The following is a 21301-nucleotide window of genomic DNA, read 5'->3' as shown; positions in this document are numbered from 1 at the left end:
AGGAGCTAACCTCTTTGGACTTAAAGATCCCTTACCATCAAGTTCCTGTCTGCATTTGTAGCCACATCTCTTGTCACTTCTAGACTGCAATTTTTGCAGCAGACACGCAACACTGCTTGTTGTTTTCCAAACATCTGAAGCTACTTCACACATCTATGCCTTTGCACGTGTCCTCTGCTGGAATATTTTTCCACCTTGTCTAACTGGCAAATTCCTACTGCTTTCTGCCTCTGCTTATATGTCATGCCATCTGTGAAGTCTTTCCTGACTCTGCCTCCGGGGCCCCTCAGATGTTACTTTATTCCAGTGGTGACTTGGAACTTACACTTGTCACCCCCACCTTACAACCTTTTGTATGCCAAGCCCCTCCAACGGGGGAATAGAAGATATATGGTAGGTGCTCAATCCATGTTGAACGAATTCATAACTCTCCCATGTTGGCTCTATTGCCTGACATTAACATAATTAAGAGGATGTCATGTTTGTATGTTGACATTCATCCTATGTCATCCTGTGATGTTCAATGGGTAGAAAATGGTATTGTGTCATTTCCTTCTTGAGGGAAAATGTAATTTCTTTCAGCAGTTTGTTAGGTGAACTGAAAATAAACACTTTAATTTTGAACCTGTTTTTACTTGGATTTTGGGTGTTTTTTTTTTTTTTTTTGGCTTTTTGTTGCACCAGATTGACTTATTTTTGTAATTCTTCTTTGGCTTACAGCAATGTTATTAAATGATTACCATTTTTCTTAGGGCTGACCTCATTTTCTTTTGCAATGGATGCTTTGGCTCTGAAGGGGAAACCTGTTGAGAAAAGTCAGCCTCTGGTCTCTTGGTTCATATGGGCATCTGAATCCTGATTTTGCATAAAAATAGATTTAAGAGAACAGCTATTCTAAAATTAATAATCAAACAATGGGAAAAGTAAAGATGCCTGTTTTTTTTTAAGGGATTACATTTCAATGATACTACATTGTTTAGTATTTATATTTGGTTCTCTTTTTTTTTTCCATATTACAGGACAGCATATGTTCCATCAGGACATTGCTGTTTTTGCCTCATTAACTTGAAAGCCCTCTCTAGTCAGCATAAGGCATGTTTGGATGAATACTGCAATAATCTGCTGTTATAACTGGTGGCTGAGTCATCTGTTTTTACAGGATCGGTACCGTAAAGAACTGAGTCATACGTCTCGTGTCAAAATTGAGTGTGAATTTTAAAGTCGAAAGTAAAATGAGCCCTTGAGTATACTCAAGTGAAAATCACAGCAACCTGTGGGCTGAGGGTTTTTGTAGCAAATATTTGATTTTTTTCTCCAGTCGTATTATTATAGTCTTTGTATTTTCATACAGCAAGTGGAAAAATCCAAGCTCAGAGCTCACTAGCACTGTCATGAAAAGGATGATATTAGAAATGATTCTGGTTTCTCTGTGATTAGCCATACACCTTGATTCTTTGTTCATTATGGGCTTCATTGGCCTGTAGAGTTATCAGTGGTCAAGTGTTTAAATGAGAGACCAGAGGCATTTTAGCAAGTGGGCACCTGTCTAGATGGGGTAGGGAGCCTACAAAGGTATGCACCTCTTGTGCCTATTTCTCCTCCCTAAAATGGAAGGATTCTGAGCATGGGTGCCTGGGTCAGGTATCCTAGGTGAGATTCAGAGCACAGAACACCTGATGATAGAAATGGGTAGAGAGCTGCTTCAGATCCAAGAGCACCAAGTTGGTGCTGTTACATTCAGCTGTTACATCATGATTTAACTCTGAAACTAGGATCAGAAAATCTGCTTTGGGGAAGTTGAGTTTGCAAATGTAGCTGCCCCTACAGTTCACCTTCAAGTCTTTTTAAAACTGATTTTCTTTGTCTCCTTACTTAGCTTTGGCCCAGGATGCTATGGAAAACACAATGCAACAATGGTTGAGAATAATATTTATAGAGTTTGTGAATCAAAAATTGAAGTGAAACATCATTAATACAACAGTGGAGGGAAAGCCCCCTAAATGTCAGAAGAATGTCACAGTTCATAAGCCGCTCATGCCTGGAGAATACTTAACATAGTGCAGATTAATTAGATTAAGGGCATGTTGATGATAGGGTGACGGTCGGTTAGAGGCAAGGTGACATTGATTGTGAGCAAAGTAAAGACAATGGATTAGGAGTCCAGTCTAGTTAGGGTAGAGAATGAGGGCCTTGAATTTTTCATAAGCTCTTTTTCTTGATTAGGAAGAGAATCTGAAGCCTCATATCATCAGCAGAAGAGTGACTGCCAGTGGGGAGTAGGTGGTGTATTGACTGTGAATGGGTACAAGGGAGCTTATTGAGACAGCAGATAAATTCTATATGTTGGTGGGTGATGGTTTATATGACATGCACAAAATCATCAAATTCATCAGGCAACGTTTTTAATATTTATGTACTTATGTCAGTTACACTTCCACAAAACCCAAGCAAAACAGAGATCGAATAGAACCATGGCGGACCTCGATTCTGTATTTCTCCCAAGAATAACTAGTTCCCAATGTAGCATTACCTCCATTTCTTCTCTCACATCTACAAAAAAGCATTAAAAAACATTTTTGTTTGGTTTTTGTCCATCTTAACCTAGTTTCTTCAGAATGTACTCTTTTTTTTTTAAAGATTTTATTTATTTATTAATGAGAGACACAGAGAGAGAGAAGTAGAGACACAGGCAGAGGGAGAAGCAGGCTCCATGCAGTAAGCCTGATGTGGGACTCAATCCTGGGACTCTGGGATCACGCTCTGGGCCGTAGGCAGACGCTCAACTGCTGAGCCACCCAGGTGTCCCCACAATGTACTCTTTGTACGGTGCTAAGTAGACAATAACTTTTATTTTCTTAAACAGCAGTTCATGATTAGCTATGTGACTCTGTGCCCTCAAACTCAGTCTCAGAACCTTATGATCACATTGGCTTTAGTATAACTTCGTAGGAATGATAATGATAACAGCTCTTGTTTATTAAGCACTTCTAATGTTCCAGGGACTCTGGTTACATACCTACTTATTTCATACTCATAGCAACCTTAGGAGTTAGGCACAATAAATACGTGCATTTTTCTTGCAAAAAGAAAAAAAAATGAACTTCAGTGAAGTTGAATAGCCAATGCATGGTCATATCGCGAAATGTAGCAGAAATTTAGTTAATCTAGTTCTATCTGTTATCAAAGCACAACCTGAAGTTCTCTGGACTCTACCACCTTCCAGCAGCTCCCAAATTCTCATGGAAAAGAACATCTTAATTGCAACTCACACTTGTATTGCTTTGTACATGCTTGGGGATAAAGATTTTTGGAAGAAATATTATTCTAAATAATTCACCATACCTTGGTGGCCATGAAAAACAAAGTGTAATTAATAGCATCAAAACTATAAATGTTGGGGCGCCTGGGTGGCTCAGTCTGTTAAGCATGTGTCTTTGGCTCAGGTCATGATCTCAGAGTACTAGGATTGAGCCCTGTGTCCAGTTCCAGGCTCAGGGGGAGCCTGCTTTTCCCTCTCCCCCTGTGCCCCGCCCCCACTCATGCTATCTCAAATAAATAAATAATCTTTAAAAAAAAATTAACATTTAGCAAGGAAAGGCCATTTTTTCCTTTGTAACTTTGTCCCTGAGCTATGTTTTAATTCATGTTATATTTCCAGTTTACAGTTTTTTTCCTTTGAGTGTAAACATCTTAAAAACATTTTAACTATCTTTCAAAAAATGCAAAATATGACTCAAATGCATCCTAACTTTTTAAACAGGGCATACCTTCCACCATATATTAATCTGTTCTTGATTCTCAGATATCAATAATATGTGCTGGACTCTAGGACCTTATTAAGAATGCCCAAGGGGCTCCTGGGTGGCTCAGTCGATTGGGCTTCTGACTCTTGATTTCAATTCAGGTCATGATCTCAGGGGTGGTGAGATTGAGCCCACATTGTCCTCTGCACTCAGCAGGGAATCTGCATGAGATTCTCTCCCTCTCCTTCTGCTCCTCTCCCACTGTCTCTCTCTCATTCTAAAAATATGAATAAATAAAATCTTAAAAGAATGTCTCAAGTTGATATAGGTTCTTTTAGGATTTTTTACTGTTTATCTGTATTATTTTATTATATTCCAAAATTATAATACCACTGTTCTTTAACATCTGTGACCTCATATAGTTACCAAAAGATTATTTTTCCTTGTAATGAGAACTTTTAGGACTTACTCTGTTACAACTTTCAAAAATACCATCCAGCATTAATTATAGTTGTTTCATTTCTTTTGTGTATATACTCAAAAGTAAAATTGCTGGATCATATGATAGTCTACTTTTAATTTTTTGAGGATCTTACATACTGTTTTCCATAGTGGTTGTACTAATTTACATTTCCACCAGCAGTGCATAAGGTTTCCCTTTATTCGACATCCATGCCAGAATTTATCTGTTATCATGTTGATAATGACCATTCTGACAAGCATAAGGTGATACATCACCATGGTTTTGACGTGTTTCTGTGATAATCAGTGATGTTGAGTACCTTTTCATATAACCTGTTGACCATCTGAATATCCTCTTTGGAAAAATGTCTATTCAGGTCCTCTGCCCATTTTTAATTGGATTATTTCCCTTTTTACTAATAAGCTATTATGTAATTCTTTACATATTTTGGATATTAACCTCTTATCTGATATATGATTTGCAAATATTTTCTCCCATTCTGTAGGCTGCCTTTTCATTTTGTTGGTTTTGCAATATGCAGTTCTCATAGCTGCGTTTTTATCTCCTTTATCATTGATTTTTTTTTCACAGTTGACCTTATGTCATTTTATTGAATTTGCTGCTTCAAAATTCCTTTGGGCTAAAGAGAATGTTAATAGACAAATAACATAGCTAAAAATACAGCTAGAAACAGAGCCTTTTAGAATAGTTTTAAAAATTAGAATAGATAAGCAATGGGGGGGGTACTGAAAGGTTCTTCCATTTTATAAAAAGTACATAAAAGTACATTTAGGTTTTTTTGTCCCACCTTTTTTTTTGCATGAATTTATCAAATTTAGATTTTTCCAAAGGTACTTTTTTTCTTTTCTATCCTATGCTTTAGTTGTACCAATTACCTGCAATACGTAATATCCAGATAAGTGCTTTATTGTGACTTTTTAAAAAATGCTACTTTCTCAGGAGCGAGCTGATGATTTCTGACAGCTTCTTATTAGATGCCTTAAATCTCCAAGAGGCCACGGCAGTGGATGTTCTTCAAGAGTGGTCTCCAGGCAACGGGATTCCTGGCAGTTACTGTGGAGGACGCTAAAGTGAACAGAAATGAGATGAGATGGTTAGTTTGAAGAAAGGAAGAATGCAGAAGAAATGTAGATGTATTTGAGATATATGTATGTCAGAATGTTCTAGTGTCAGAGAAATTAGAAGGAAACATCTTAATCTATAATTTCTTAAATTAGACTATGAAATGTTTAGTTATTTATTTGGGATTTGTTTAATAACATTTGAATTTTTATCAATGAAATGCAAAATACTCTTAAAATTTAATTTTGATTCCATTTGCTCAAATGCTCTGGTGACTTTTTTAAAGACTAAAATAAGCAGTTTTGGAAGGCAGGACTTAAATATTTGAATGTATGTCCCACCACACAAGAACAGACACTTAATTGTCTCACTAGTATCCTAAATAATTGAGGTGCCTGAATATTCTCTCCATTATTAGACTATTTCCAAGTGTTTTTAATGGTGATAAAATTACCCTACTGAAATTAAAATCTCCCAACTCCTAATTTTATTTTCCTTGTCCACTTACCTCCAGAATCCAGTATAAAATAAACACTTTAACCACAGTGAATACACTCAAACTATATTTATTAGGAAAAATATAGACATTTGAGGAAAAAAACTAGCACATGTGAATAAAGAATAGAAAAAATTATCATAAAAAATATTAATCTACAAGGGTTCCACATCATATTCAAGATGAGAATTTAAATTAAATGCCTTGGGGATCCCTGGGTGGCGCAGCGGTTTAGCGCCTGCCTTTGGCCCAGGGCGCGATCCTGGAGACCTGGGATCGAGTCCCACGTCGGGCTCCCGGTGCATGGAGCCTGCTTCTCCCTCTGCCTATGTCTCTGCCTCTCTCTCTCTCTCACTGTGTGCCTATCATAAATAAGTAAAATAAAAAAAATTAAATTAAATGCCTTAGCTTTAACATTAGCTGTAGCTCACTGGTGTATTACAACATAAAGACAAACAATATGGAAAAGAAAATAAACTCGGAATTAAAATATTATGAATGGGACAGTGTTTTATGTATACAAAAAAATCAGAGCAGCTTAAAAAATCTAATCCTTTTAGGTACAAAGACCAAGAGAAATTGTAAGGGCCAGAATAATTGAACCCTTTGCTATTTGCTGGAGGGTTTACAGCCTGGAGTAATTAGTGTACAGGAAGGAAACAGTGACTTTAACTTTCTTTTAAAATACTCAAATTCATAAGTAACATACCCCTTTCTCGTTGCTCTATAAATGTAACTTACTCCTGTCAAACTTGCTAGGCGTTTTCATCTGCTCCCTGACTATCCTCCAAAGCAAGCAATATTCATATCTTCATTTCATCTCTTTTTGCAAGACCAATAACAAAAAAAAAGCAGCTATCAAATTTATACATAGCAAATGATTTCTGCCCATGCTACATTCTGAATTGGGGAGGAAAGTATCTTTGATCGCTTTGCCTTGGTTTTATTTCTGGACATCTCTGTCTTTGGTCCCTTGCCTTCCTGTGCAGACTATTCTAAAATCTCAAGGCATATTTTACATCCTGACTGTATAAACCAGTACTTTATTTTTAAAATGCAGCTAGATTTTTTTAAGATGCAAAGAATATTTCACTATTAATGTGTTTATGGTCTTGGATTGTTGGGTGGTTTTATTGCTTTTATTTTTCTACTTAGCTGTTATGCATATTTCTTTCTACTCTGATGCATTGAGGTACTAGAGCAAGCAAGCCAAGATCCTTTGCTGTATGATTTATCCACATTTGTTAAAATATACTTATTCATTGATATGTTTAAATAATACTCATCAAGGGCAGCCCCGGTGGCCCAGTGGTTTAGCGCTGTCTTCAGCCCAGGGTGTGATCCTGGAGATCCAGGATCGAGTCCCGCATCAGGCTCCCTGCATGGAGCCTGCTTCTCCCTCTGCCTGTGTCTCTGCCTCTCTCTCTATGTGTCTCTCATGAATAAATAAATAAAATCTTAAAAAATAATAATACTCATCAACTCCCTCATGGTGTGCTCTTCGTCTTCTGTACATTTTGAAGATCATCATTAATTCTTACAGTACTTCAGAAAGGTAGATAAGTGGGCACTACTGGTTAGATTTTCATTTGGTCTAACTGAGAATCCGTCCATTGAGAAAACAAAATGAAATTGAAACCCATTACCGCCACTGTATAGATGAAGGAAAGGAGACCAAAAGATTAAGTGGTGAACCAAGGGGAGAAAAGAGAATCTGTGTGAATGGAGTGGAGAATCTTTTTCAACTCCACCTCTTAGTCCTTTTGAATTTAGCTGGTTACAGACCTTTCTCTTGGCCAGGGAAAACAAATGGAACCTGTATGTGATGCAGTCTGTACAAAAGTTTCTCTAAGAATTACAAGATGCGATAAAATTAAAAAATAACATTGTTTAATAATCACACCATGATTTGTGTATACTAAATTTAGCACTAGGGAATAGGGGAAACATCTATTCAGAATGGTCATTTGCCACCTTATTGATTGTATTCTGAGGAAATGCATTCATTACCAGGATTTCTGAGAGGAAATATTTGTCCTTTTCTTTGGATGTCTAAATGGTACATTGAACAAGCATGATGTTTCATAGATAAGCAAAATTCAACTCTATCCCACTGCCTTTTTACAGGAAGCTTTTCCCTTGCAATGGCTGAAAATTTGGCAGATCTGTGGCTTTCCTGTTCACTCTTAGTCCTTAAGTCTTCTAAGGTTCAAAGCACCTCATTTGCAAATTTTAAATGTCCAATCTAAGGTATAAACATTTCAGATTTCAGGACAGGCTTCTCCCCATCTTCTAGTTGAGGACAGTATTTCGTAGGTCACCTGTATTCAGACAGAGAAATGTGGCCAGTTGATCTCTTTTCCCACTCATTTCCCACCCAGCAGGTTCCCCTGTCTCCAATGCTTGGCCCACCAGTGTGAAAGCTGCAGGAGGGAAGAGTGAAGAGAAGGGTGCAGGAAAGTTCTGTCAGTTGCTGATACTTAGCTGGTTTCTTACCCTGTGTCAGGCCCCTCTGACAGCAGTCTCCAGGAGTTAGAGCTTCTCCTTCTCCCCTGCTGGTTTGTGGAGATCTCTTTCAGGCACCTGGCATCTCATTCAGGTGGCCTCTGTCCCTTCCTCTCTACACTGCCTCCTGGCCTCTGTCATCCACTCTACACACAGACTTACCAGCCTCCTTTATTATAGCCCTGTTGCCCCCGTGTGGTTTTCTTAGGACCTAAAATCGGTCCCAGCTGACTCCATCCCACATGGCCCACATCTGGTCCACTGAGAGTCAATTCCTTAACTGTCATGGACTGAATGTTTGTGCCCTGCCCCCAACACACACAAAATCCATAGGTTGACGTCCTAACCTCCAATGTAAGGACTTTAGGAGGTGGGGCTTTTAGGAGGGATTAGGTTTAGATGAGGTCATGAGGGTGAAGACCCCATGATGGGATTAGTGTCATCCTAAGAAGAGGAAGAGGCCCTGGCACTTTCTTTCCCGGTCATGTGAGAACACGGTGAGAGGAAAAACAGGACCAAGATAGAAGGAGGATCCTCACCAAAAACTAAATCTGCCAGCACCTTGATCTTTGACTTCCCACTGTCCAGAATGGTCTATTAAGGAAATAGATGTCTGTGATTTAAGTCCCCCAGTCTGTGGTTTTTGTTACAGCAGCCTGAGCTGACTAATCCACTGCTCTGTATTTACAGTCTGCTTTACCATGGCTTTCAAAGTTCTTCATGATCTCATCCCAGTTTAGTTCACCAAACTCATCTGCACTAGTCAGATACCTTCCTAGCTGAGGTCCAAATTCCCTATACCCAACCCTTTTCCCCTCGTTCCATGCACTGCCATAGACCCCTCCTCTGCCAAGAGCATTTTGCATTCCTTTCCTTTTTCCTCCCTTTCCAATTTCTCTTCCCATTCCTCAAGACCACGATTCTTCTCCTCCTACTAGTCTACATGTCCACTCACTGATATTTTGGCATTCCACATGCATTCAGACCCAGCAGCTTTTCACTAATATAACCTCCCGCTTGACTTTTCAACCTCATTTCTGGCCTCTCGCTCATGAACGCCTTTGGATCCTGCTCTGCTGGCCTTTCGCAATGTCCCAAATGCAGTGTGTCTTTTTCCCTCTTCATGTGTCTTTCTTTGCCTTGTTGTATTAGTTACTTGTGGATACTATAATGAATTACCAAAAACTGTTGCCTAAAACAAGACAAGTTTGTTTTCATATTTCTGGGGGCTGAAGTCCAAAATCAAAGTGCCAGCAGGGCCATGCTTCTTCTGGAGGCTATAAAGGAGAATCTTTCCTTGCCTCTTCCAGTTTCTTGTGGCTGTTGACATTCCTTAGGCTCATGATCAAACTTCTGCCTCCATGGTCACATTGCCTTCTCTTCTGTCTGTCAAATCTCCCCTATCTCCCCTCTTACAAAGATATTTGTCACTGTATTTGGAATCCATCCAGATAATCCACAGTAATCTTTTGATCTCAAGATCCTTAGCTTAATTACATCTTCAAAGACTCTTTCCAAATAAGGTAATGTTCATAGGTTCTAGGAATTGGGACATGAACCTGTCTCTTTGGGACCACCATTCCATCCCTACATGTGCCAGTGACTTCCCTCATCTCTTTTGCAACCTCCCAGTTGGTGTCCCTGTCTTCATTATGGCCTCTTGTGATTGATTTGTTATTCTCTGACATACCTTCTGAAACATTATTCCTGCTACTGACCCTTCTGCTTTACAGTCCCTCCCTTACCATGGCTTTCAAAGTCCTTTATGATCTTATCCCGGTTTAATTCACGAAACTCATCTGCCCTAGTCAGATACCTTCCTGCCATCAAAACTGTATACAGTGCTTGCTCTACTGAACTTTTCTCTCATAAAATATGTCCTTTCTCTATCTTGCTTTCCCAAGAGTTGATTCTTCTTCCTGAGTACTTTTTTTTTTCTTCCTTGGCTAACTCACCTTTCAAATATCATTTTAACTACCACTTCTTTAGTATTTCTTACTATCTTGTTTAGCTGTCTTTCTTCCATGTCACAAAGGCCAGTCATACACCTTCCAGGTCACTGTTCTGTCCGCAGCTCCTAGACACACAAATAGATACTTCATCCATACGTGATCAATACATGAAGAGATGTGTCTCTCACTTTTTTTCAAGAACTTATCAAGTATAAAAGATGGAAATCTTGTAAAGCTGATGACAAATTTAGCTGCTTGAAATTTCCAACCAAATGAAAAATATATGACACAAATGAAATAAGGGAAGTCACTGTGAGATTCAATTCAGACTTTCTAATTCAGTGGAGAGCATAAAATCAATATTTACACCTGAGTCTGCTGAAAGGCCCATGTTTCGTTTGTCTTTCAGTGTAGAAAAGAATGTGTGTTTCTTATGTTTTGAAACATAACATTTAGGCACTTGATCTTAAATTTATTGATTCCCCCCAAAAAAGCAATTATTAGTTTCACATTGTCATAATGTTGTTGTCAGGGGCAATATGTGTGACTCCTTCTCAGGATGATCATATGACACAAGCCACACTTCACTGAGTCTATGGCATTTTAATAACTTTAACTTAAAATAGTAAAAGGCCAAATTATATTTGTTAGCCTCATGTGGTGCTAGAACTTCCCTTAGGGAATGATACGAGAAGCAAACTACCCTCTAGTAGCAGAAGGGAAAAAAGAGGTCAGGATTTATGGAATGGAGCCGAAAGGCCCTATGCCTATTTATCTCTGTTGGCATGCTTCTCATAGCACTCCCACTAGCTGATTTGCTTTAAAAAATGACCTTGTCTGTCTTATAGAATAAAACCCAAATTCTTGTTAAAAGGTTTATTTTATGTTCTATGACTTGAGTGACAGAAGATTGATGAAACAAGCTTTGAAATCATGAAATGGTAAATTGATTGGCATAATCCCAAACTGTTTACATGAAATCAGTTATTGGTGTTCTTCTCTAAAAATTTTTATGATTTGGATTTCCTCATGAGGGTATATTGATGGCAAAAGGATCATTTTCAAATTAAATATGAGCAGATATGTGAATATTTTAAGGACCACTCAAAATTATTAAGATTCTTGACTTTGATTTCAAGTAAAGAAGAAAAAACAGAAAGCTTTGGTAGCAATGCAACTTAGTGTACCTAACCTGAGTATTCTTTAGTCACCTTTCTACAGCATCAAAACCAAGTAATTAATGTTACTGTCAACCAATACCTGTCATTACCAGCAGATATTTTCAAGTTTTTCATCTCACTGAACCTTAGCAATCCAAAAATAGGAAAAATTTGAGTAACAGTTATAAATGACGAAAGGAAATTAAGGGACATCTTCCATTAAGATTCATTCATGTCTAGTAGGAAACTGACCTTCCTTCCCAAATGTGGTTAGAGCATAAATAGAATAGGGCATTGGATAAACAATGGGTCAGAATCAATCTGGCAGTTTTTAGGTTGCTGGGCCAAATTTTCTTCCCATTTGGGAAGCACCGATCTGCCTATTTTCATGATCAAACATATCTTTTTAGGAGAAAAGGTTGCAAGCATTTTTTAGTTTCTGTGTTTCTATAATACTTTATTAATATTTTACTAATTTGTATATTACCAATCAGAAATATTTTTCCATGTTAAGTATTAATTTTGTGATTTCTTTCACACTTGAAGTGCATTTAGTGGATTTGGGAATATGAAATAGAATGCAGACTGAAAGGAAAATAATAATAGGATTCATAACAATATTCCTTCCATGTAATCTCCATAAATGGAAATGTTTTGACTTAAACTGCTTTCTCTTTTTTGTTGAGAAATTGCTGCTAAAATCACCTTTTTCCCATTCCACATAACTGAGTCCACCAGACTCTTTCCCCCTGGGCTCTGACCTTCACCTTCTGAACCAATTTCAAGTGAGACAGAAAGCCCTTAAGCAGCATTAGACTCTCTTTGTTACTCTTAGTCATTGATTCTCCACTTTGGCTCATATTAACACCACTAGGGTAACTTAAAAAATATAATGCTATCTGGATCTCATCCCCAGAGATTCTGATTTAATTGATTTGGGTTAGGGCTCAGGCCTCAGTATTTTTGTGATTTAATTTAAATTTAATGTGAATCCAGAGTTGAGGACTGCAGCCTTCATTCCAAGACAAAATGAGATTGGCTTTCATATTCTATACAAATCAGGTATTCAGCTCTATAAGTCTGGGATCTTGATAACCACACCTGGGTCCTTGGAAGTTTCACCTCTCTTGGGATATTGTATTTCCAGGGACCACCAATGGACTTCATTTTGTTTTCTGAGTTGAAACTCCTTACAGTGTCTCATTCTAATACCAAGAATCTTGCCCCAAAACTCAATTTCAAAGAGGTCATGTCACAGAGCCCATTAATAATAATGGAAACTGGATTTAAACACTGGTATCTGAATTCATATCCTGTGCTTTGAATCACACCGATGCATTAATCAGGATAGTTAGGCTATGCAGAAACTGATAAAACCTGAAATCTCAGTGGCTTGGCCCAACACCATTTTATTTCTTGATCACTTCAACATCTCACCTGTGTGGCTCCCTCAAGGCCATGACTCAGTGACTCAGCCTCCTTCAATATTGAGGGCTTACCATCCCAGAATCCTTTGCTTTCAGTCACACAGACAGCCTGGGGTGGTAGAAGCTGAGGAAGAAACACCAAATCTTAACTAACCTTGACAGGAAGTGACACATCACTTCCTTTAATATTCTTTTGGGAAGAATTTTCCCACAGCTCCTCCCCTCAAAGCTGCAGGAGAAGCTGGGAAATGTAGAGGAGCACATGGCTTTACTGTTTCTACAGCACCCCTGCTGCCCACACTTGCCTGCCTTAGGTGGATCCGCAGAACTAAAGATTATTGCTCCCTTAATTCCCTATGACTGTGTTGTTCCTTATTAAATCTGCTTCCTTCTGCCCAATCAGCATTAATTTGTCAGAAGAATCTTTAATCTATAGTAATGACTGACACTATAATTTGTTATTCCTCCTGTGTGCACAGGCAATATAAGCTACTTGAACTAGTTTTCCTTATTCTCCCAAGCTGCACAGTTTATATTGGCTAATTTTCTTCTCTCCAATAGGAGAATTATTATCTCTCCAGCTGTTCCTCCTCCCTTTAGTCTATCCTAATAGATGGGACAGGATGAACTTTGTCTTCTGAGGCATGCAAAAGAGACAAAACTATGGTATGACAACACTCGGAGGGTTCAAACCAGGCATAATTCCCTCCCTGGAAGTTGCATGGTTGAAAGAGTGAGTAGTCCCATGGCCTATTGGAATTTCAAAGAATGCAGTGAAACAGTCAAGCACATTATAACAGCTACCCCTAAAAATGCACAGAATCTACTTGATTTTTGGATCTTTTATTCTTTTTATAAAAAAATATCATGTGAAAAAAAAAAAAAATATCATGTGAGCTATCTTCCAAACTAACTATTGCATCATGGTATAGGCATTTTTGTCAAGATCCTTAAGACAAAACTGTATCTGTCTAAAGTGGAAATTAAGAGCTGACTAGATAATGTGAATGAATACATGCAGTTATAATTATGTAAAATATTTAATACTCCTTGATCATTAATTGCATCCCCACAGACTTGAGATTGTGGCTTATATTGGCAATAAGTGAGATAAGAAATACTGAAAAGAGATATTCTCTTTTTACCTCAGAATTGGAGGTGATGTTGGAGGAGAGATTTGTGTGAATAAATCTAGCTTAAATTACAATTAGCCAATATTCATAAAATTCTGTTCTTGTTGGACTGTAATAAATTATCACACTGAAATTCAACTCTCTTCTAATCTTTTCTCAATGTTCATTAGGCTGAGATTTCCACCTCTGGTTTGCTTTCTTGCTTGACCTGCAGCAGCTGTATTATTAAAGTGGAATTTCTGCTAATTGGTTGTGGTGGTGGAGAGCTAGAAGGGACCTCTGGCATCATCTGATCCAATTAAATTCTAACTGCAAAAAGACCTGAATGAGAAGATCAGACTTCATGAGGCAATCTAAAAATAACTCAAAGATTATTATTTTTAGTATACATTTTACAGAGCTTTAAAGACAGTTGTTTCAGAGAGGGACAATTAAGAGTTCATTAGTTATACAAATAAGGCAGACCTCCTATTCATGCATGCTCATTATGCTAAAACTGTACATAATACAATATTAAAGAGTAGATAAGCCTTTGTAAACATATTTACCTGTGGAAAACACATTTGGTTAAAGTCAGACTAGTAGTCAACAAGGATAAGGAAAGTTTATACCCTGTGCTCTATATGACACCCTCTGGGCCAGACCCTACCTTTCTTCCCTCTGACAGATCTCTTCTTTGGGAGAGATAAGAGTTTTGGTGAACTAAATCCCACTGAAGTGTCTAACACTTACAGGGTATTACTCCACAATGGAATAAGCTGCTTATAGATTCAATGACTTTTAAGTCCTGGGAATGTCCAAAAGCTTTGGGGACTAGTGGGTAGCACAGAATTATAATGATCCTTTTGGAGTTTGAGGTTGATGACTATAAGGTACTGCTAACTCTAACTTATATGCTGTTCTTGAAGTCTTTCCTTTCCACCTTCTGCCTTATCCCACTACCATGGTCAGGTTCAGTCTCTCATCATCTTTAGCCCAGATAATTAAAATGGTCTCATAACAGGACTGCCCAGCCACAACCTGTGACTCAGCAAGTCCACTCCACATGACTCTTAGACCAACTTGTGTTTATAGCTTTTCATTTGTTTTCCATTAATTTCAATAGAAAGGCCAAGTTCTTGAGAGCATCATTGAAGGTCCTCTCAATTTGTCCCCTAAATCCTCAGCTTACCGTCCAGCTTCACCTCTTTTCTATTCCAGTAGCCCTTGACTTTTCATTGTCCCTTAAACATAGATGATATGTTACATTTCTATGGCATTTATATGTTCTTCTTTTGATCTTAAATGTGCTTCTGCTCTAATCTCAATTCTTTTCTTTTTTCTGTTTTTTTTTAAGCCTCAATTCTTTTCAACTAAATCCTAATCTTCCTTTATTTTTTAGAGATTTATTTATTTATTTGAGAGAGAGAGTGGGAGTGGGGGAGAGAGAGTTCCAAGCAGACTCCGAACTGAGCCTGGAGCCCAACATAGGGCTTGATCTCACAACCCTGAGATCACAACTGAGCCAAAATCAAGAGTCACATGTCCAACTGACTGTGCCATTCAGGCTCCCTGAGTCCTAATCTTCTTTTAAAACTCAGAAGGGGGCAGCCTGGGTGGCTCAGTGGTTTAGTGCTGCCTTCGGCTCAGGGCATGATCTTGGAGACTCAGGATCACGTCCCACATCGGGCTCCCTGCATGGAGCCTGCTTCTCCCTCTGCCTGTGTCTCTGCCTCTCTCTCTCTCTCTCTCTCTCTCTCAATCTGTGTCTCTCATGAATAAATAAAATATTTTTAAAAAATAAAAAAATAAAATTCAGAAGGGGTTTACCTCCTTCAGGAATCTACTCCCCAAACACACTTAAACACCCAATCTCCACTTACACAAGCCAGCACACATACTATCACATTTGGATTAGACACTGCCCCCTGCTCTCACCTGGTCTGTGCTTCCCTATTTGCACTTAATCCATGCATTACAGTTATATGCATGTATGTCCGTGTCTTCCTCAGTTTTAGTCTTGAATCTCCAACATCATATCTAAGCTAGAAGAGATACTAAAAAGTGTTTGATATTGCATAATTTATGATTCTTTCCAACCTGGAGATTACATGAATTTTTTGAAGTAAGATCTGCTAGAACAGCTGGTCACTAAAAATCCTCATAGTTCTATACCTACAAACTTGCCTGAAGTTACCTCTTTGAGTTTGTGTCACCAATTTATATTAGGTAGAGGAGAGACAGAACTGAGATTTGGGAGCATTTTATGTCTTCTTTATAATTGTAGCTCATATCCACAAATTCCAAACTTGGACCTGGAATCCTAACAACGTCAACTACACAAAGTTATGGTATATATCAATATCTGTGTCATCTTATGCCAAACCACTTGCCTCTGCTCCTGAGACTATTTCCTCCATGTCTTTCCTCATTGGTTACATATCACAGGTCTGGGAACAAGCATTTGACACAAGGTAGGCCAATTGTGGTATTCCTGGCTGTGAATCCAGCTACAGATGGGTCACCAGTTGTAGCTGGGCCAATCACTTTCCTTCACTGGGATTGTATGTATTGAAATGAGACATGGTTGAAATCACTTTTTCTCTCGTGGGTAATTGCAAGGCATTAAAAAAACCTCAGAAACTGTTTGAAGCTATATAGAGGCAGAAGGAATGATATTGATGCAATGATAAGGATGTATTGTTTGTGGATGACTTTAAGAATCATTGAAATAAGTATGAGGCTAGATCCAATGAGGAAGCCAAGGTATAACTCTTCTGATAGCCACATCAGACTGGCACCAGTAGGATTGTGAGTAAGGCCTTCAGAAAGGTGTGATCCAACAGAAGCTCTTGGGTCAGGGTAATCCCGGGGTCCTGGGAGTGTTGGCAGATAATAAATGTCGGAACCAAGCAAATCACTGGTAGGCCTTAAACTGGAAATGGCCCCAGCAGACAGTGACCAATTGCAGGCTTGTCTCAGCTGAGGGTGGGGACTTGCTAAGGTCCAGGAAGAGGATGACAGTTGTTTGGGTGGGAAGGCCTGCTGATAATATAGTCTGGCAGTTGATAGAACCACATGGAGAAACACCAGGTTGGGCAGTATGTGGGCTCACTGCCAAGGACCCATTATATTATCAAGGTCTGTTACCTGCTTCAGCAGTTAATTTGGAAGGGTTTACAGCCTCCGACATCCACCCACGTCCTATGGAATTTTAAATGTTAAATATCTAGGCTTGTAGGGTAGTCACTATTTTGCCTGGTTAGTAACTGTGTTAGCTTCCATATTTATTTGGAACTCTCCATGCTGGAGTCAATGGAAAGGAAAGCAAAGTACTCTGAGAGTTCTGAATTTTCAAAATCAGATTCAATCTTTTATATCTTATGTGCTCTCAGGACTTAAATCTCAACAAATAGATTTTCAGCAGAAATCCTTACTGTCACTGTTAAAAAACTGGTTTATGATTTTTCCCAATTAAAATATGATTTAAAAAAAAAAAAGGTACAGAAAGAAAAAGGTAGTCCTGCCCAAAGTAATTATCATAAGCAAGTTAAGGTAATTAGCTCAGTTTGAAGTTTCAGCAAAGGTTACTTCAAAAGGGTTAGCTGTGCCAAAGCATTATAAATGAGAGTGTTATATCTAGAAGCAATTGGAAATTTTTTAGGTTTGAAAGGCAAAAGGCAGGAAAACCTGTGTGCAGTGGCTGTATCTATTTAAATCTAGCTTATGATTGCATATCTTATATAGTCTTGATTTCAGCATATTTTTATGTACTGCATATGGCCCAGCAAGGGGCCAACGCCCACACGGAAGACATTCTGCACCCTGGCCGCTCCCTCCCTAATTCAATCAGCCATAGGATCTTAGAGCTTCAATTTCCCCTACATTCCAGGAATCCTCTCTCCTCTCCTTCTCTGCTTTCCATCGAGACATTGTTCATCTTTATATGCCTAGTGCTTAGCAGAGTGAAGAGACTTCATAAACATTTGTTGATTGGATGAGAGAATGAGAGCAGGCTGTCCGCTGGAATATAACCAGCTCTGTGATGGGAATTAGGACCACTGAGCTCTATTCTTTACCATGAAACTGGCTAAAAGATCTTTATTTTAACCTCTCACACACTTGGTTTTCTTACCTACAAAACAAGTGGGTCAGTTTCTATTTCACAACAGTACCCTGCAGATCAAAAACCTTTTATATGCAGCTAAGAGGTATTAAAAAATCATTACTGCTCTCTTTAGTGTATGACGTTCATAATTTTTTTTAAAAAATTCTCTTTTGCTGAGTATGATCGAATTCTGAAATTATTTTCTTTTCTTAGTCTTCTATGGTTAGAGATTGGCTCTAAAATTCTTGAAGGCAGGTACCACGTATCATTCAACTTTTATCTCAGCACCCAGAATTGTGGTTAGCACATGCTAGATGCACAGTACATATTTCATGAATGAAATAATGAATGTTGCTATCTAGTGACAGCCATTCAGAATTGCAGGCATAATGACAGAACTAAATCAAACACCTCAAGAGCATGACTGGAAAATAAACTGATCTAAGCGTGAGTCAGTACTACTTTTCTAAATATCAGTATTTAATAAACAATGAAATGAAACATGTTATATTTGTGCAAAAAAGGCTTTAGAAACTTTTGTAACCAAGAATTACTGCACTTAAGACTTTGACTGACAGTACATTATGTTGTGCTATCCCAAGGCTATATTGACAGCTAACCGGATAATGACACCTAGAATCCATGCAGTATACAGAACATAGCAAGTAATATAGTTCAGGAAATCTTCAATCAGATTGCTGTTGAGTGGGTGACGGGCACTGAGAGGGGCACTTGACGGGGTGAGCACTGGGTGTTGTTCTGTATGTTGGCAAATTGAACACCAATAAAAAATAAATTTATTATTAAAAAAATAAAAAAATAAAAAAGATTGCTGTTTTCCTAAATAAAAATCAAATATATTCATATTTATAAATTATTATTACTATTATTTTATTATATTAATTTGATCTTCATTGAATTCACTTTATAAATCTAATGTAGGAATTGGACACTTGTTCAGAAAATTTGGTCTGTGGAGGTAACTAGAAACCAACCAATTCTCAAAGGGTACCTTCTGGTTTGAATTATTCTTGCTTTCTTCATCAATCAAATCATTTACCATTGAACTCCAGTGACAAAATGTTATTGTGGAGATCACCTACCAGTCACAACACATTCAAGACCATTTGTTATTCTTATTTTGTATCCTCTTTGACAACCAGGCAACGTAGAGATTTCTTGAAGATCTCTCACTGAATCATAAAAATTTAGTTCTACATAAGATGTAAGATTGAATGATTCCAATTTAGTTCAAATCGGATGCAGTCTCATGCTTTCATAGTTCTGCTATGCTTTTTGGAACCTTTTCATGGAGATCTCAGATTACCTGTATGCTCCTTAACTGGTATTCAGTATTAAAGATTTCTTTTTGTTTCTACTGCATGCTAAGCTTGGCAAAGCAACTGTACTAGGTAAGCTTAGGTCAAGCATCGTATCACACACACATACACATAATCTCTCTCTCTCTCTCTCTCTCTCTCTCTCTGAAATAATAAAGGTTTTAATGAAATTTTTCAAAAGTAGTTTATTTCTCTCTCATGTAAAGGAAATCCAGAGATAGGCAACTCAAGGCTGATCCAGCATCTCCATCAAGCTCATACTGCCTCCCTCCCTAGGAAGGCTGCCTTTGCTTCAGAAAGCAGGATGGATGGAAGGTAGGATGAAGGGACAAAAAGCCCATTCAAGCAGTCTTTTAAGGAGGTTTCTTGAGAGATGTCACAAGATATTTTACTTAAAACTTACCTTCCAGAACTTTATCACATAAGAAAGATGAGCTTTAAAAGTATCTGGACGATAATAGCATTTATTTCAGGTAGACATGTGCCCAGTTAATCATCAAGAGTTCTTTTATCAAGGGGTGGGCACCAGGATGGTGCAGTGGTTGAGCATCCGACTCCTGATTTTGGCTCAGGTCATGATCTCAAGGTTGTAAGATCAAGCCCTGTGACAGGCTCCCTTGCTCAGTGCAGAGTCTGCTTACGAGTCTGTCTTCCTCTGCCCCTGCCACTCATGTACTTTCTCTCTAAAATAAATTAATTAATTTTAAAAAGTTATTTTTATAAGGGAAATCTAGAGATCAGATAGTGAGGTAGACAACTACCTACCACAGGGATTGAGTCAGCAAGTCAGGTAAATTTATTCATTTAGAGAAACATTGTGCTTATTTCAGCAGCACATATACTGGAGAAATATTAGTTTCTATTTTTATTATTCTGAGGATAACAGAGAAATTACTTGTAAAGCACCCACCCCCAGGATACATTGAATGAAGTTATTTAAAAGGAGTGGTATAAAAAGGGCAAAATAAATATCTTAGGTATATCTTAATTTTGCAGGATTCTTTTTTTTTTAAGAGTTCATTTATTTATTCATGAGAGAGAGAGAGAGAGAGAGGCAGAGACACAGGCAGAGGGAGAAGCAGTCTCCACGCAGGGAGCCCGATGCAGGACTCGATCCCGGGACCCTAGGATCACCCCCGGGCCGAAGGCAGGTGCCAAACCACTGAGCCACCCAGGGATCTCCTTGCAGGATTCTTTATGCAAGTAGTATAGACTTATTGGGATAATCTTATGGACTGATATTTCTACCAAATAAGCATTTTAGGGATTTTAACAATATTTGGCCATTATTTAACCACTTGATATTATAGTAGCCTTATTTGATTTATACATAGACATATATGTAGCTATCTGGAGAAAGACGGATGTACACATAGATACAGGTAGTTCTGAGGTCCTGCTGTTATTAATGGAAGTTATAGAAGTAAATACTTTTATATTGAAAACCATACTCCATTGAGTTTGTTTTCCTCTTCTTCCCATTCTGTAATAATTTATTAAAGCAACAGAGAGCAAAATGCATTTTTAAATTAAGGAATTCAGAGCTTTACTAAATTATATACCTTATCAATTGCCAGTAGGTTTAGAATAAAATATTGGTTTTAAAGACTTCTGAATATGAAACTATTGTACTACAATATTTTAATGCATTGGCAAAAAAGAACAATTATTGAGCAAATGGAATGAACTGAAGAAAAAATTTTGCTGAGTTTTATTCTATTCATGTGTGCATTTTACTTTCAGCACTATAGTTGGAATAATTTTTCATAGCTTTAATTCATTGCATATGGATTATCATAAATAAATGGGATTTTTAGTATTCCCTTCTTTAATAAAAACATAAAAATGCTTTAGTTTCACTAACAAATTTTCATTATAAAAGGAGATGAACTCATTTTAAGTTTATTCTTTT

At 37.9% G+C, this 21301-nt stretch overlaps 1 protein-coding gene and 1 long non-coding RNA gene across 7 annotated transcripts in view; one reads left to right on the top strand and one right to left on the bottom strand.

The window, feature by feature from the left end:
* The window catches only part of LOC102151217, a 461443-nt gene that overhangs the window by 144430 nt on the left and 295712 nt on the right, over positions 1 to 21301 (bottom strand). For all 6 annotated transcript variants that reach the window (XR_005382216.1, XR_005382221.1, XR_005382217.1 and 3 more), the window contains exon 5: positions 5103 to 5292. This is a non-coding gene — a long non-coding RNA (uncharacterized LOC102151217). The remainder of the gene's footprint in view (positions 1 to 5102; positions 5293 to 21301) is intronic.
* CYYR1 (cysteine and tyrosine rich 1) overlaps positions 1 to 21301 on the top strand; it is a 104738-nt gene that overhangs the window by 56509 nt on the left and 26928 nt on the right. The window lies entirely within an intron of this gene.

This window comes from Canis lupus, chromosome 31 (genome assembly GCF_011100685.1).
Source record: "Canis lupus familiaris isolate Mischka breed German Shepherd chromosome 31, alternate assembly UU_Cfam_GSD_1.0, whole genome shotgun sequence".
NCBI classification, from domain to species: Eukaryota; Metazoa; Chordata; class Mammalia; order Carnivora; family Canidae; genus Canis; species Canis lupus.
Note: the sequence above shows the minus strand (reverse complement) of the source record. Positions and strands in the feature narration are given on the sequence as shown.